This window comes from Akebia trifoliata, chromosome 16, assembly GCF_017979445.1.
Source record: "Akebia trifoliata isolate Shusen 1 chromosome 16, ASM1797944v1, whole genome shotgun sequence".
NCBI classification, from domain to species: Eukaryota; Viridiplantae; Streptophyta; class Magnoliopsida; order Ranunculales; family Lardizabalaceae; genus Akebia; species Akebia trifoliata.
Window position 1 is genome coordinate 7,356,433 of NC_141390.1, and position 19,219 is coordinate 7,375,651.

A 19,219-nucleotide genomic window follows, 5' to 3' on the forward strand; every position below is an offset into this window, starting at 1 on the left:
TTTAGAAACCATGGTCCTCACAGAATACACCTTTAAACTCCAGACATAACTTGCACCAAAATATAATAGCCTTACGACACTCAAAATCATATCCTAAAAAGAAGGGACCACCCCCTTAAAAATTCTCCTATTCCTTTCTAATCATAATCCCTCAATAGTAGAGAAAGGAAGAAATCTTCAAAGAATTTTCTTTCTCCCCACAATCATGGAAAGATTCCGACTTTGGAATAAAGATAGCAACAAATTAGGGAGGACCTAAAAAACTTTAAAAACCCCAAAGAAATGTAACCAGATGAAATAAGAAAGTTGGCAATGCATCACAATGTGGTCCACGCTCCCACCATTGGAATTACAAAGATAGCAGAAGTTTGGAGTCATAAAACCACGATTGATTAAATGATCAAAAGTGGGTAATTTATCAAATCGCAAGCTAAGTGAAGAAACGCACGTTTGAGGGAGCCTTTGAAAACCAAATGAACTTGGAAAGAGAAACGCAAAGAGGATCAGGTAGGAGTGGACATACATGAGGCAAACGAACTAACAGAGAATTTAAGATCCTTAAGTATGAATCCGCTCCCTCCCATCATCTTTTGTGGTCTCCCAATAGACATGATCAAGCTGAGTCATAAAATCTTATCCCTCCTAAAACCCAAGTCCCAGACAAACTCGTTTCCCTCAAGGTCCAAGAAAGCAGTATATAAGGCAACCCCTTTTTTTAAGGAGAGATTGTAGAGACTTGTTTCCAGACACTGCTGCCAACAGTTTGTTTGCTTTGCTTAGTTTTCTTCATAGGGTGTGCATTCATTTCCACATATTACAAAGAAGTATGAATCTCACTAGTAGACAAATGATGTAGAAAATAAATCTAAGCTTGATAATTAAATTGGGTAACAATTGGAAAATGCCTTAATTATCATGTACATACGTTTGGAATAGGCAGACTATGTAAGATGCCAACATGTGCCTATATTCTTATTCTAACTCTTGTGAGCATAATATTAACCAAATAATTTATAATACATTACATTATTCTAATCTCTAATGAATAGAGATTCAATAATTGTTGTGCTGTTTTAAATTTTATGTATTTCTTGAAGAGTTGATCTCATGACCGAGGTTCAAATCCTATTTAACTCATCTTCACCTCTAATAACGACTAATCCCTTGCTTGCTTAGCAAAAAAAAAAAAAGTTTTCCTGAATATTGTAATTAGTGAATAGAAATGGCCTAAGCTTTTATAAATCTGTCTGACTTATTATCACATGTTTCCTCCATCCCAACATTAGTTTTCCTATGATTTTTTTTATTTTTTATTTTTTCTTTCTCTGAGCAGATATGGAACCCAAATCCATGATGGAAATGATATCAACCATGATCCAATTGATAGTTATTGGTCTCCATCACACTCGATTTCTGGACTTTGTTACGAGCAAGTCTCCTTCCGATACGAGTGTTAGGATCAATGAGAACTGGTTTTGGTCCTTCCACAAGGTTCTTGTCAATATTTCTCACATTCCTTTTCCCACATATATCACACCTTATTAATAGTGAAGGTGTGTCATCAACATGTACACCAGGATTCTTTGCTGCACCCTCACCCATGATAACAGTCAAGAGCGCCGCCTGCCATACCCATACCCCTAAAATAAGATTTGGATGGTCGAAAGTACATCCCACTTGTGCTGCTTGGCTCAAAAACTGAACCTGATCATAGAGGATAGGATGGATTGAGAACGGCAAAACCAATGAGTGATACCTAACATTTGTGAATTCGTACTCGAGATGAAGATATATATCCTCAGGATTTCAAGTAAATGATATGCTTCAATGCGATGGCAGTGGCAAGCAGTTAACACCATGCTCGGTATCGTGCATAAGGTACACACTGGCTATCAGTTCTGCTGCCCGCCTGCCATTTTAAACTTTATTTTTTTTTTATTTTGAATTTAGAGACGAGGATGTGAGGACCAACCAAAGATGCGGGATTTTAATTTATATATTGTGCAGGCAAGCCAGTAAATCCATGGATGCTATTTTCAGTAAGGAAGTATGAACCCTGGAGAGAGGAACGCTATCAACATCATGCACGCACCGACCACTAACAACATCAGCACAAGCAAAGTCCCAACAATTGGGCTGCTGCTCCTCTTCTTCACATAAAGGACCATGTAGTTGAGATGTCTGTACCAATTCTCCCAACGGAGGATCCATCTGGTCTCTCGAACTACTTCAATATATCACACACAAACACTCGGAGGACCCCTCCAATCAATAGGGTCGTGTGGTTCAAAGCAGCCTTCCTAGCCCCCAATCAGCCCTTACTGGATTATTTTAACCATTAATAAGAGTAGCATGTTTCTGCGACACAAGTGAGGTGACAGACAACTTATTACCAGTTGTTGTTATTGTTTCTACATGCATGCTCCTGAAATACTATCTCAACCTTCCTCCCAGTCTATTTCATCTTCTTCTTCCTCATCAAATGGATTGGCTGGAATATTTAAATCAGTCAGTTTGTGTGTTCCACTCGTATTCCCTGCAATGTAATTAGAAAAACCAGTGAAGCCATTAATTTAAACCAGTATATAACAAGTAATAGACATATGCAACACCTCAAAAAGTATTTTATTTTAGCAAGAGATCTCATACAGAAATGAAGTGGTAAATATAAGGATAGTTGGTCAAGAAAACTAACCAAGAAAGCATCGTCCAAATTTAAATAATCATAATGCCATAAAGATAACAATTTAATAATGTCATAACGGAAATATCTCAATGAAGTATGGCCGCCCATCTAAAAATACAAAGTCCTTAGAAAATGTCCATGGTATTTATCCTCAATGAGTATTTATTCTTCTCTTTTTTTTTTTTTTCTTTCAGAAGTGTGAAATTTGATTAAAGATGAAAAAACTAGAGGCTGAGGTGGCCCCCCAACAATAAGCTCAAAATGTCCAGAGTCACCTCCTGAGGAGTTTTTTCCTCTTCCTGGAAACCCTTTTGATCCTTTCTTTCCAAAGTCCCCAGGTATCCTTTTCTGTTGGAGAAAACATTATGGATACAACCGAGGAACAGAGATAAAACCAACTCAAGGAAAACACAATCCAAGTGAAAAAGAGAAAAGAAGTAAGACCAAATACAGGAAGAGTTAGGGGCAGTGCAATAAAATGTGGCTATCAACTTCACCATCTCTCTTACAGAGGAAACAAAAGTTTGGAGTTGCGAAGCCCCGCTTTATCAAATTGTCCAAAATTAGAATTCTGTCAAGTGAGGCCACCAAATGAAGAAAGCAACTTTGGACAGAACTAGCGGAGATCAAATTGCATACTCCTTAATCGTTGAAAGATTGAATATACTATATAGCCATACATTTAGGACGGCTAGTGCAAAAATGGGCCTTTTTGCTAAAGAAAACAGCCTTAGGCCATTTCTATGAATTGTCACAGCTATGAGGAGTATGCTCAATGTTCTGAGATATATCATATGCTTTATTGATAGTGAATGTATGTTCGAAACTCCATCTATAATTAAGAAATCTATATCTATATCGAATATAAGGAAAAAAGAAAGGAGAATGACCCATAGAAAGACAGACAAGAGCAATAAGTGAAACATGAAGGTTTTGTGACTCATCTGAACCACCATCATTATAATGTACATAAATTAAAAAATTTAATCATTAAGACATGAAGTTTTGGGTGGTCTGATAGACCCCAAGAAATCATTAATCATTACTTATCCACTATCGTTTTGATTCGACTATCGATAAAAAAAACCAATGAAACAATAAAACCTTAATTTTGGGATAATATTGGGTATGATATCTTTCTGCCTTACGATTGCTCTCTTTTTGAATTCTTCAGTGGATGTAAATGAAAGCAAATCCCATTGAATAGAATGTTGCTTAGGTTGATGAGACAATAAGTGTTATCTACCAACATTAAGATCAATTGGTTCTTGATTATTCGGCTCCTAACTGCCGAATCATTTTGGGGTGGTGTTTGTCTCAAGCAAAGATTAAGCTTTTAGTGTTTCATTGTTTTTTTATCTTCAAGAAATCGTTTAGGGATACATAAAGACTAAATTATGTAACTTATGTTGGGATTTCACCATGAGATCCAGATTTGGTATTCACCCGTCAAAGAATATCTTTGTTGCGACAGTTGGATGAGGGGGGTAGATTGGATATACTACCAACCATGCACTCGATGAAATGATAGTAGTTGCTTTTCGCATCCTATGTCAATGTAGGTCAAGGTAGTGAAAGTGCCTTGACACTTTTTTTTAAAATGGTATTGGGAATTTTGGGGAATTGGGGAACTGCCACCTAGTTATAGGTCTAGGAACCAAAGATGACTTCAAATTGGATTTAAGTCGGTCCATGAGTAAGAGACAATGGGCACGGGGTCGAGTTACGGGTTATGGAAGGTGTAAGGCACTGAACCCGCCCAACTAAAGAGTTGGTCTCTACGACAATCCAAGAATATCCTAAGGTCAAACAGAGAACACTAAGGTCTAGAGTCCCCTTTTAGGGTGATTACATCGTCATTATTTTATGACTAGGTCCCAAAGATTAATTAAAAAATTATGGCTTCGAACCCTTTGTAAAAAACACATTAATTTGTTGCATTGTTATGGTGTGTAGTAAGCAGAAATACTACACACCCTGTAAAAAATACAACAATTCTGAAAAGCATAAAAAGTGGTGTTTTCAGTCAAAAACAAATGTGCATAAACACACTATAGGCTTTAATATTGGTGTGCCCATTATAGAAACTATTTTTTATGGGTTTTTTACCTTGTAAACATTGATTTTCTCAATCCAATTTTGTCAAACCTATTCCATTGATTCGAGAATATTCCAAAAGTCCGATGACAACAAAAAAAACTTTCGAAAACAACCTTGCAAGGGCTGACATGGCAAAATTTCATCAAAATGATTAAGCATTTCACCAAAGAAAGATGGATTATCAAAAATATATTATCCAAATTCTCCGAGATCCATCATAGGCAAGAAGCAATGTGAAATCAATCCAAATTTCACCATAAAGATTACCAAGTTAGTCAAGCCTCAAAGTGGGCAAGAAAAATTGCCAAATCGATCTAGGCCCCACCATAGGCAAAGGAAAACAGCAAAATATATTACCAAAATGGTACTTAGATGAAAATAAATCATCAAGATGATCCAATTTTTATCTTAGGCATGATAAATTACCAAATTGGTTCAAATCTTACCTTAAGCATGGCAAATTATCAAATCTCACAATAGCAAGGAAAATTACCAAATCAGTCCAAGTGAGCGTCCATGATCATAATTACCAAATCAGTCAAAAGAAAGAATCACCCGAACAACTCACACCTTACCTAAAGTGAAAAGGAAAATCTGAATTTAGGCAATAAAAACCCACCAAATTAGTCCAAACCTTTTCTTGGGCTAAGGAATCTGTTGAAAATCCAAATTTTGAGCGCATAGGAACGCCCAACTATATCTGAATTTCTTTAGCATGTAAAAAAAAACTAAAATTTGCACACACACAATCCCATCCTATATATTTGTAAATTAGGCTATAAACCAATGAACTCACTTTGAGAAACCATTAAGAAATCAGATTACTTAGGAGGTGACCCAAAGAATTATGTATAAGATGGTGACGAGGATCAAAATTTCAGAACATGAACCCAACAATCAAAGAAATAGTTTAGAAGCATGGCTATGAATATAGTCTCATCCTTATTGATTGGGATCAAGAGGGTGATGTAAACAAGGGTCACTGATCTAAATTAGCCAATAATTCAGATCGGTACTTGTGACCCATGTTTTATGTCTTAAACTCCTCATCACAATTGAATAATGTTACTAAGAACAATGGTCCACAAAGGTTGGGTCCATATGGAGACTGTGAAACCTTTGAAATTGATCATGATTCTATATTTCAAACCATTCCAAAAATCTGAAATCATTCTCAAGAAGTCCCTCTCCCTTATATACTTCCCGAATCTGATCAAATCTCGGTCCTATGGATTAAATCGAATGACATTATTATGGGAAGAATAAGACTCGAGATGAACATATATATCGTCAAGAGGATTTCAAGCAAATGATATGCTTCAATGTGATGGGAGAGGCAAGCAATTACACAATGCTTGGTATCGTGCATAAGGTGCACACTGCTATCAGTTCTGCTGCCTGCCTGCCATTTTAAGCTGTTTTTTTTTTCTTTTGAATTTAGAGACGATGGATTAAATTGAATGACATTATTATGGGAAGAATAAGAGACTCATCCCCATCAGTTGATCTATAACAATTTTACACATGAACCCCAAGAAAAATAAAATAAGAAGGGAGGAAAAAAAAAACAAAGGAGAAGAAACTCCTGGCTAAATATGGGTTGGATCATTGACCCATCACTACCCACATCCTATTAGCAGATGATGCCAATTAGATGGGTCCATGTATGTGTCACATGGACTAATCACATGTGAGGTGAAAAAAACACAGTCAACGGGAGAAGGGCAATCAAGTCATTTCACCATCATTTGATCCTATAAATAAGACAAGATGGTCACATTTGAGAGTGGGCTTTTTGATCTCACCACTTGTCTCTCACCTAGCTCTCCCACTTGGCTTTCTTACCGGGCCTCATTCTCTCTATCTCTGGCTTTACTTCTCTCTTAAGGGGGCTTTCTCCCTTTTTCACGTAATATTGTAACATTGTAATAACCTCAAGACTAGTGAATGGCTCTCCGGAGCCCAGGAACGTAGTTCAAACTTTGGACAAACCCCGTGAACAAACCTTGTGTATTGTGCTTCCTCTCTCTCTCATCCTTCTTAATATTTACAAAACGCTATGACTACGTTGCCGAAGGTGGCACAAAACATTCAAATTCTAGTCAAGGTATCACTCGCTTGAGGAGCCCTAGGCCAAGACCATACGGGGACAATCAAAACCGATGTCATACCAACACCGAACGGCCATAGAATGTGGTTTAGGCAGTGGTGGGACTACCTTAAATACCACCAGGCACGTAACATGCGCAAAGACCTTATCCTCCATGTACATAATAAAAACTAGGCATCGGCATTTGGTGACTCCACTGGGGAGGGTAGTCGATAGCAACCATGCATTGGAACATGAGAACCCGTACGGAAGTATTAAAAATAAATTAATATTCAAGGCGACAATGCCATGCTCGAGTTTTACCCAAGGAATGGGTTATTACTTGCACAATGTCGTTATTGTAAGAATATCATAAAGGACGGTATGCCACATTCAAGTTTAAGCCAAGGCGTCATCCACTCAAAGGCATCATTCACTATGACATCATAAAAATTGGATAATTATTGAAGGCGACGTAGTCCTCCATTGTTTTATTACGTTTTACGTGAAGACGACGTTCCATGATCAAATTTAACCAAGGCGTCGGAACAACAAAGGTATTGCCGAAGGAGACATACCATGGTGAAATTTAATTAAGGCATCAGCACAACAAGAGTATTGTGGCGGCGTACCAAATTGACGATGGCGTCAAGACAACAAGCACAATGCTACCGTGCCATTTCACCAAAAGGAGTTAGCACTGAAGGCGACATGCCAAAGGTCATTATTCACCACAAGGCGCCAAACTTCCAAATAAGTTATTTGCATCAAAGGTATTTTTTTAATGGAATCATATCATGGCTTTCATTTATTTTATTTTATTTTATTTCACTGATTCTTTGTTTTTCTTAGTCATCATTGTCTTTGAAAAAAAAATTTAAATAACTACTCATGTTTGACTACAACTATTGTACCCAAAGTAAGTTCAAATATATTGTTTCACTTTTGAGTTTTGTCAACAAACTTTAAATACTATTATTATGCATAAAAGACAAATTAAACAGTACCCAACCTAACATAAAAAAGAAGAAGCATAAACTTTATTCCTCTGCTTATCTTGATTTAACCCTATTACCCTATAGATAAAATCCAATGACAAGCTGGAGAAGGCGTGCCTCTATTTATTTTCTTTCATCCTACATGGATCAAGATCCATTAAATGCCTTGGGAGATAAACAAAAAAAAGTTATTACAACACTGCCCAAGTGTACTCTTTGACAAGGTCATGTTCCCATATTACACTACTTTCTAAGGTGCTCAACGAATGTACAACGTTCTCTTGCTATAGATCTTCAGAACCTTTCATTCAAGCTTCGTAATAAATAGTCGACTTACATGAAGCATCTTCGACAACAAAAAGAGGTACAATACAAACTGGAGATGGCATACATTTGGAGCCACCACACTATTCACCAAGCCGTAAGACACGAGTTTGCACTATAAGGCAACATGAATAGAATTCTGCCAATCAGTCAGTACAACCCTCAATCATGGTTCAAACTTTAAATCACAAGGTCCCTCGATTAACCAATGAATTATTTTCATCAAATTGGTAAGACCCATTTTTGCTCGACTGGTGTGTTTCATCCTTAAGCAACCTTAGATTTAGGAGACTTAGCCCTTTTTCACGAAATATATTTCGACAATTGCCCATTAAATGCTACAACTAGTAATCCACCTTTGATGGGATTCCAGGGATAACATTACTCCTAAGCTTATGCATCCACCACCTAGTTGAAATCGTAAGTCTGATCGTTTGGAACGGATACCAACATCAACCACACAATTAGAAATGGCTACAAAGTCTAAACTCAGAGATACATAAGATCCCAGCATCGTTTGCTATCGAGATGAAAGATATGAAAGCGTGACTAAACTCACTCATCCTCAAGAGACCTATGGATTTAATGACGAAGAGGAACTAGACACTGAGAAACCCTAACGAGCAAATAGGATGGCATAATTGGTAAAACCCTAAAGAACATGAAGGGAGTCGATGAGGTTGCAGTAGACATTGAAGCAATGAATCTCATGCCCAAGGTCCATTAGTCCGAGAAGTTTGTGATGTCAGAAATGGAAAAGTTAAGTGGTGTGGGTAGTGGAATGACACACCTAAAAGTCTATATCAGTAACATCGTCTCTTGGGCCTCAATGATTAATAAATGGCATTGCTATTCCAACGTATTTTATTTGGGCCAGCACTAAGGTGGCTAATGTCTCAAGACCCATCTATAATCGGAACATGGGAAAAGATGTCAAAATTGTTTTGGAACCAATATATGTATAGCACTGAGATCAAAATGTCTCAAAGGGATTTAGAAGCAACGAAGCAGAAGAACGGCAAAAATTTCACTGACTTCATCAATCATTGGAGAACTAAGGCTGCACAGATGTGGGATAGGCCCTCAGAGAAAGAACAAATGGCTATCATTCTTAAAAATCTCACTCATGAGTCCACCAACACCTTGTAGCCCAGTACCTACCCATGTTCGAGTCCTTGCTGCAAACAAGAAGTCAGCTTGAGGATGTTTTTGCTTCGGGAATTCTCACCAACTCTTCAAAAACCCTTCACCAACCCCAAGCCTAATAGTACCAACCATGTTTACGTAGCTAACACATCTGCCACCCCTACTTAACCCTCCAATCAAGCCAATTCTAGCCAACCCCGAACCCCCCAACAATTGTCTAACCTAGGAACGAGCCTCAATGTTGCTTTTCAAAAATTATTGAAAAAAGGGTTTTTCACCCCAATCTTTGCTAAACGTTCTTCCAACTTCACACAACTCTAACCAATTCTGTGAATTCCTTCAAAACCCTGGAAATTCCACTACTAGATACATCAACCTTTGTAATGCCATTCAAAACATTATTGATGCAAAGAAAGTCATTATCCCTGCCCCCGCACATCCAAATGTTACAACAAACATTGTGTCCAATGCCCAACTCCCATTTGACCCAGTCCTCCTTATCCACCCCATCAACTTCAAATCACCCAGCTACCCCCTTGTCAAGATCACATTCACTGATGAAATTTTCACCACCAACAATGAGTCATCCGACTTATCCTTGAACGAAACCTATTGCTTGTCTTCACCCAGTTATGACGATTTGGCCCTTCACCAGTTACCTACTAACCCAAATGAATTCGAAAGAACCCTTCTCCTTAAAAGATGAAGACCCTTATCCATTGACCGAAGAGTGAACCTTTCTCCCTCTCTTGTGATGAAGTTAGAGACATGACTCGAGGAGGAAGAGTTTGCAAACCACTTGAACTCAGTGTCGATAATCCTACAGCTTTGACTGGGAGAGAAAAATCGAACCCAGTCAAGGTAACTATTGAAGATGATGCAATGAACAAGCAATTGAAGAAGTCTAGTGCCAACATTTCAGTTTGAGGCTTACTCATGGCCTCTATTACTCACAGGGAAGCAGTGCTTAAAGCACTAAATACTACCAAAGTTTCTCTCGACACTTCTCCAAACCAATTGGCAAACATAGTAAGGGCAACTGATGTCGAAAATATTCTCTCCTTCTCTAACTCAAATCTCCCAAAAAAAAGGGTCACACGAAGCCTCTACATATCATGGTCGATTGCAATGGTATGAGGGTTCCTTTTGTACTAATCAATAATGTAAGTGCATTGAATGTTTGCCCTCTGAAGACTGCCACGTGCCTTGGGGAACTCTCCTCCATTAAGAGAATTACATAAGGGTGGAAGGAAGGCCGAAAATAATGTGGATGAGAAGGAAGTAAGAAAAGATTTAAAGACACATGCCTTGACTAAAGATATTGCTCAAAACCCCGCTTATTGATCAAAAAAAAAAGGAGATGGCTCAAATTAAAATTGAAACGTGGAGTGGATTCATATTGCCAACCCCAATACTTGGGATAAGGAATAGATGATGATGGTATTTACAATTACTCTGTGCACACAAACTAGCATCGAGTCAGTTGTTACAGGTAAAACAAATAAGTATTTAAGATTGATATAAGTTGCAGCATTTGTAGTATCCTTCGAGAGGATAGAGAGAAGATTATACCCCAGGTTGTAATCTATTTTCTCCAGTTGGTGTCTGCCTTAACCCCTATTACCATTAAAAAAAAAAGTATTTAGGATTTTTTTTTATTTGATAGATAATTTAACCATCCGAGCCAAGGACAACAAAAGATTTTTTTCTATGAAATATTTTAACCAAAGAAACAATTAGAAGAAGCCAACTAGCATGATTTTGTCTAATTTTTAGAAGGAATTGGTTCAATAGAAACAAGATCCTCTGGCAATCCAACAAGTCCTAAGTTCTGTAATGCAATATTGGCTGTGGGCCATCACAATTAGTTCTAACTAGCAGAAACAAGAGTCGCTAATTTCTACTATATTTTCTCAAAGGGCATAACGTTGGATCTAAGTAGTGCATGAAACTAATGCTAGCAAAATTATTCTTGAAATCAGATTATCTTGGCAAAAGAACAAATAGTCTGAAGACAGGGATTGTAATTCATCAATGTGTACCTGCAGTTGGAGCATCTCCCATTCAATATCATCATCATCATCAAGTTTTGATTTCATGCCAATTTGACAATCAAAAGGTGCCTCAGAGACACCATTTGAAACATTATTTGTGCTTGCGCTTCTTGTTGCCTTTCGAGTAAAGCAGCATAATAAGCTTTAACATATTCATCCTACAAAAAGCTAAGCAACAACTAACAAACTGAGATTTTATTCATAAAGAAACGAAACAAAATAGAGAAAGAAACTTCAATGTTCATCTCTTTTGTGCTAACCTGCATACTATTTTCATCCTCCGGAACTTTTGACTTTTTGTCATCAGATAAATTTGCAGGTGTTGGACTGTTGTCCATCTTCACTCTTGCTTAACCTCTCCACGTTGTTCCTTTGTAAGATGCATGCCTTGCTTGATCATCCAAGGAGGCAAAACTTTCATAGCCATAGTTCCAGAATCAGGTTTGGCACCTTCTCCCTTTACTTCGCTGGACAAAGCAACTTCAACCTGCCAAGTGTCAGTCAAAAATATTTGTAAACAATACAAGTCAACACCGGAAATTAAATTTATAAGTTACAAATCACCTCAAATCCCATCTTCCAGGTACTTCTATTGTGGATGCATCATTATACACAATTGAAAAAAAAAAAAATAGTAAAGAACATTTCTTTGCTTGTCCATATGCTGCATACCCTCTTAACATCAACATCCTTATAAAAAAGTAAAAGGAGAGAAGATACAATAAATTCTATATGAGTAAATTCCATCATCCTCACCCAGGAATAATTTAATCCATGAATCAAAGGATTGCCATAGAAGAAATGGTGGTGCTGATCCAATCTGAGGCTAGAAAAACAAGACTACAACTGCAAGCATTACAAATAACTGGAGTGCCACAATGGTCCATAACAAGATTCAGTAAGGATGAATTAAATAATTGGTTGCTAGGGATCTTGAAGTGCTACTAAGATGGATTGTGGAAGATTTAAATTTCTGAAAATCTTCACATATTGTTGAGATGTGGAGAAATGCATATTAGATGAATTAAATTGTTTTGGTATGGCAAGTTTAAACAAAGAAAACAAAGATGGAAACATAAAGTTTCAAAATAAGGCATAATTGGAAGTGTGTCTTAAGAAACTCTGAAGATATATTGAATGATGGAAGTGCGCTTCTGGAGTACTATGTGACGGACGCATGCTAATCAAACTAAGAGGTAAATTTTATAAGACGACAGTGAGACCAGCTATGCTTTATGGAGTTGAATGCTGAGCAGTCAAAAATATCGTATTGTGTTAATCAATTGAGCATAGTAGAGATGACAATATCGAGATGGATGTGTGGAAAGACTAAGAAAGATAAAACTAAAAGTGAATGCATTCTGAAAAATGTAGCAGCTCCAATAGGCGACAAACTAATAGCCAGTCGGTTGAGATCGATTGGGAATTGTCAACAAAGGCCGATTGCAGCCCAAGGTAAAAGAGGTATTCAAGTTGAAGGTCCTAAAAGAGCGAGATAAAGACCCAAAAGAACATGAATGGAAACAATGAAAGAAAATATGAACTTGCTCTCAGTAAGAGAAGACGTGGCTTTGAACATAGCAGAATGGAGGAACAGGATTAGTTTAGCTGACCCCAACGTCATGGTTGTTGTATTGAGATGGAATTTCCTCATGAATATTCAAATTTTGACTCCATAAGAATGGAAGTAGGTAAAAATCTTAAGACAATTTATTGTGAAGGTAATACCTAATATAGGACTCACAAAAAGACTACAAGATAGGGAAAGAAACTTCATAGTCGTCCACAACAGGCTGCTAGATGTGTTAAAAGGTGTAAAATTTAGATTCCACAAGGCTCAAATGACAGATGAGTAGAATGAGGAATACATTGAAAAACTTCATCCAAAAATTGGAGGTGAGAAGAGCTCAAATGCTAGTGGTTTCTGTCAATGAAGATGCGAGTAGGATGTGTTTTAACCAGGGAGAGGAAGGGTGGATAGAGTTGAGGCTAGGTATGATATCCATTCAAGGAAATGTTTAGGACCAAGAAAACGTGAAGCCTTTGGCACTTAATGAGACTGATGTAAACAGAAGGCAATGTTTAGAAACTGATAGAGTGAAGTTCTACACAAGTTTTTTTTTTCTTGGACAGTCTGTAATGAACTATAGGGAGGGTAGGGAAATGTGTTGGACAACATATAAGAGATTTTGGTCGAGAGAAACGTATTGTTAAATAGAAATTTAAAGTAAAGTCTATCTTAGAAAAAGATGATCCTCTAGCGGATTGTTTCAGGAATGCACATACAATCCCCAACCCTTCCTTAAAAATAGAGTAAATGTGATGGCCAAGGAATCAAAAGATGAATAAATGTGGGCAATTGATTGCAAATAACCTATTGGAGCTATTTCTACAAGCTACCAATTAATATAAATTATACTAAGGCGTGTAAGAGTTATATTTGTGTCCAGAAAGAACTAAATTAAATTCAATGCAACACCTAGGCAAACAATTTAATCCTAGAGATTCAACACCTAGGCATGCTGAGCCGTCGTGTAGTGATTAGTGCTTGCCTAGGGATAGCTTAAGCATCAGGGACCTCGTTATGCAAGGCTTTAACGACACTGACATGCACCTTTTTTTATGTGTGTGTGTGAAAGTGGTGTTAAATCTAGTATGCCCAGACACTTGCAGATGCTTAGCATATCAATATCAACAATAAAACAATCTATGTTGTGAAATAAGAAACTACTCAGCATAAAACTGAGGTAACTAAAAATTAATAATAGATACCCTTGTCTTGCCCAAAAATGGCATTGATGTTCCACCATAACCATGCCCCTGGGAATACTTTGAGGAATCATTGGCACTAGAATCACCATTCGCTGCACGGCCAGCAGCATTTCCTCGAGCTTCCCATGCTTGGAGACTTCCAAATTCAGGAGCAGGCAAATCCTTTACTCTGGTAAGTTGTTCCATCAATGGCTTCAGTTGTACCTGCATTTATGTCCAATTTGCACCTTAGGAAGAAAAGGCCATGTAAAAATATAATGACGGGAAAAACTCTCAAATAACATCAAGTTGAGGACTAGCATGAGATATGAATGGCTGCTTCTATCACTAACGTATCCACTTCAGTAAAAGAGAAAGGAATAAAAGATGCATGCCTAAGAATATAGTCATTAGCAGTGTAACTGCAATTTTCTTACGAAAACAGTGATTTTGAAGAGCTAATCTAGTTATGGATAAAAATCAAAATGTTTAGAAGAACTCATAGTTTTTGAAACTAAACAAGTTTATATGGAAAGGTCAACTCCAATGTGTGATTCTTGTGAAAATTTTGGGTAGAAGAATAACTAATTACAATTTCTAACCAAGTTTTCAAGAACTAAACTATAATTGTATTCAATTAGTTTGAAATCCAGTTGCATGAAGCAGGAGCAGGTGTGGCCGTGTGGGAGGCGACCTCAGGTGCAGGTGAGGGGTGGGGAATAGAATGTTGAATTAGCTCAGGAAGGAAGCAAGATTCCAGAGTGTGAAAGGGAACAAAAGCAGAATGGGACTTAGTGGTAGAAGGTTCCAGAAAGTAATATTTGAAAATTTGAAGAAGCACTTCATAGTAAGATTCGAAGACAAATAATTCAAGAATGCTGATTTGTAAAGTTCAGCCTATCAATGCTGAACTGAGAAACAATTCAAATGGGATTTGTTTCTACTTCCATAATGAATTTCTTCCCTAAATTACCTTCCAAAAAAAAAATTCCCTACACAGAACAACCACCAGTACTTCACCCAGGAAGCTCTGGCCCCATTAAGTGTCCAAAGTTACTGGACCAGATGGATTCCAACTGAACCTCTCATCAAGAAATAGACTATGTAGGATTCCCATATTGTCTTCATCATTCTAACTTCTCTTTTCATTTGAGGTAAAACTCAAATTGAAAGCTGATACATGGGTTCATGTATTCAGCGTAATGAATCATCTTGTTCCTAATATGGAAAAGAAATATTTGCGGGCACACACTCAACTAAGATAGGGCTTTAGACACCACTAAATTAGGAAAAGGATCCCTGATGCAGACCCCAAATAGTTGAGTTAAGGCACTGTTATGTATTTGCTTTATACTTGTTTTTAATGTGATTCCATCATTATTAGATTAGATCAAGTATGTTTTGCAGGTTCCAACTTTCTAAGTTGGTTAAAGTCTGTGAGTTTTGATGCCACAAACTGTGTACAAAACCCACCTGCACCTACTAATTACAAAGACCACTGATCTTGCTTGCCTAGCAAAAAAAAAAAGGATCAAGTCTGCTTTAGGTTTTCTATAAAAGAATCAAATGTTTTCATTTTCCATTATATAAAGGTGTCCAACCAATCAAATGGCATGCTTGGAATACAGCATAGAAGCCTGAAACACAAAAAAAATAAAACATCTGCAAGAAGAGGAAAAAAAAAAGAATTGATCTGAGCAATTAAGTCGGTCACCATAATGACCAAGTAACTTAGAATAGAAGATCCACAAGTTCATGCACTAAATATATCAAAGGATTCAATACAAGTGAAATCTAATTGCACAGTGAACAAACAATAGCTATTAGTGACAAACCTCCATCTTTTGAAGCATATCTTTTAACTTTTCACGCCTCCTCCTCCTTGCATTCTCATCTCCATCTCCAATCTCTCCAGCAGCTATTTTTCACTCTCAGCAACAAGTATAGTGTCGCAATTTTCACAGTGAAAATATTCATCATTTCGTGAAATCAATCTCAGTGCATCCCAAGCTGTATATCTGAACATGTGAATATATCACAATACAATAGGTTTAGGAAAAGTATGTCAGTTTGAACCAAAAAAAAAAGGTGCAGAAATGAAGAAAAATGCCTTCAGTGAATAAAACCTTCTCTCACACTTGGGGCATATATATTCTTGAACTGTGTTCCTATTCTCCAGTTCATCTTTCAGTTTTTTATTCATGCGGTACAGTCTATACCTCACAACATCGTATATCTACAATACATTTTTAAACCCCCCCCCCCCCCCCCAAAAAAAAAAGTAGAGGTTTAGGCTACTTGAACTTGAAGCCCATGACACAATGTCAATAAGAATACCAAGGCGATATTGCCATTTTCAGATAAGAGTATCTTCAAAAGTGACAAATCTCAATTAGGAAAATCAATTGCAATCTGCAAGTGGAATTAAAGTAAAAGCAGAATCCCTAATCAAGTAAGAGAAAACAAAGAAACAAATGCTATGGTTCAAATTCCTTTTTTTAATCAAAAAGAATCATACAGCCTCAATTATTGTATTGGTACAGGCAACACTTGATAGATAAACCATTAAACAAGAAAAATCACAATCATCATTTTGAAGCCTAAGGAATCATATAAAAAATAATTTAACCATGAAAATTTTTTATTAAAGCTGAATGAAAGCTAGAAAATTCATCATCTAAAATATTCCCTTAAAAATAAATTTCTATAGTTTAGTATAGGATCTAAGAGATGCGGAAATACAAGAGATAAAGTAAATGCATCTACAAATAGCAACCTGTGCATGTATTATCCGTTTCATTTCAAAAATGCGGCCATATGATAGTGATGTTAATAGTGATGGTGATGATGAAATTGGCAATGTTAATGGTGAAATGGTAATAATGATGGTGGTAATGATGAGGACATTGAGGTTAATTTTCCATTGATTTTTAAAAGAAGACCAAATTCAAGCGACAAATCATCTATTTGGAAAATTAAAGTGGAATCTCAAATAAATGTAAAGGGTCGTGACATTATTTTTTTAAAGATGAAAGTGTCATTTTTCACATAAAAATGTGGATTCCTCCAAAATTTTGAATTATGGCTGCTTCAAAGTCAACTTGTGTTACAAGTTTACACTTTGCAACATACAACAAGTTATAGTAGCATTTTTTTTGCACCGAGTTTTATAAAAATTCGTAAAAACCGTGTTTTATTCTCTTCAAACTTAAAATCTGTGAATTTTTCAAGAATTAAACTGGAGACTGCTAACAAGGGGTGGGACATGGTTTGTAATTTAGAGGAAGTCTAAAAGGCGTTCCATTCCGTTTGATAAGTTTGTAATCCAAGGCCACCTCGTCCCCTTTTTTAAATAAATTTTAACTCATCAAAAAAAAATTACACAAAAACAGATAAATAATATAGTGAAAAAGGTCTCTTAGTAGTGAATGCAGATTATAAAAAATGTTCTAAGAAACTTTTTATCAATCATTACTTTTTACATATATCTTTACTAAAATTGGAGCTCTGCTAAGATATCTTTTTTGATACGCTAAGATAAATATTTAATGATCAGGTTCTACAACTTAAAAGTCTTAGAACTGAGAATAATGTTTATTAGGTAGGTGATTAAGGAGGTTTGAGAACAATTTAAGTAGGATTCTCAGGGTGTTTGTTTCAGTTGTTTATGTGCCCCATGAAGTGGGTTGCTGTTTCCCTTAGTTGTCTTTTCTACTGCTCTTTCTTATTTATTTACCCTTTTCTTTTCCTATTGATCAGCCTCACTCCTTGCTCGTTCCTTTTTAATGAAATTCAAACTTGTCAAAAAATATCAAAAAATAAAAAGATTCAAGTAGCATCATAATCCAAAGGAGATCGAGCAGCATAACTTGACAAGAACTTGATTAGATGGTCCATGATAGGAGGGCTTACGTACATCACAAGTTGTTTTTTTTATGGGTGCATGAAAAGTAAGCAGGTTAGTGGTTAGCAAATAGTAGGTGAAAGCGCGAGTTTTGAACCAAGGTCATGGTATCAACAATCGCAGAAACTAACCAACTTAGGAAGCTGGCACCTTCTAATGGGCATCAAAGTTTACTATTTTGGAAGGATGCAAAAAGTTGTACAAACTAGAAGGAAGTTCCAATAAGTTTAGGAAGTTTAGAACTGCCCTATTAGTTTTAGTTGTAAATTTGTAGTAGGCATTAGTTTTCTTGGAGTTCATGTTATTTTATGATTTTTTTAATCGGTAAGCCTGTTTTTAATGAGATCAGTAACTCAATGATAACAGGAACTGAACCCAGGTCTATATTATCATCACCCATAGACTTTCCAACTCAGCTAACTAGCACCTTCCACTTTATGAATTAAGTTTTCTAGTATATATATATAATTAGCTTTTTGATATTTGTAGCTGGCACCAGATCAATAAGGTCAGGTAAGATGACTACCCATCAGTGAACTGTACAATGTACAATTGTAACCACAACTCGATCACCATTTTGGCACCATGCCAAGTATGTGTGAATCACCATCATGAGGACATGGAATCACAAGTTCATACCATGTGGAATACATACAAGCTGCCCTCTTAGGGTCACACACTAAGTATGCGTGCCGATTAGGATTTTGAGAGGATTAGGTTTGGAGGTTTGGGAGTAGGCTTGCCCTCATATAGCTTAGGTCACATGGAAGATAGGCATACTTGGTCTTGACATCAGCAAGGTGAGCTTTTAGTGAATTATTTCTTTCTGGAACTTTGAGGATTAACCTTCTTCACACCTGCATTTTTTTTTATTTTTTTTTCTTGAGTTTCCAATCCCTACAAAGGTTTTATTAATGTGACACGAATGTTACAGTGTGGAACAAGATTCTTATGATCATAGATCACTTGATCAGCAAGGAGAAGATCATTCCCAATTTATGTTTCTTTTTGCAAAGCTAGGGTGGAATCAGTAAAAGCTAGGAAAAACATGAACTATGGAAGATGGAACAATTTGTGATTAGTCAGAGTTCGTAGTAGAAAAGGAACAGGTGAATATTTTAGGGACAGTCCTATGGAAGGAGTTATCTAGAGAATTTAAGATTGTCT

General features: G+C 36.7%; 1 pseudogene across 1 annotated transcript; it reads right to left on the minus strand.

Moving 5' to 3' along the window:
• Positions 1-2,438: 2,438 nt before the first annotated feature.
• LOC147382476 (uncharacterized) lies at positions 2,439-16,932 on the minus strand (annotated as a pseudogene). The gene is made up of 8 exons (XR_015173236.1): positions 16,891-16,932; positions 16,275-16,384; positions 15,984-16,166; positions 14,170-14,373; positions 11,658-11,884; positions 11,386-11,555; positions 2,962-3,034; positions 2,439-2,536 (listed from the first exon to the last, which is right to left on the minus strand). The product of XR_015173236.1 is annotated as an uncharacterized LOC147382476 (transcript).
• Between the last annotated feature and the right edge of the window lie 2,287 nt (positions 16,933-19,219).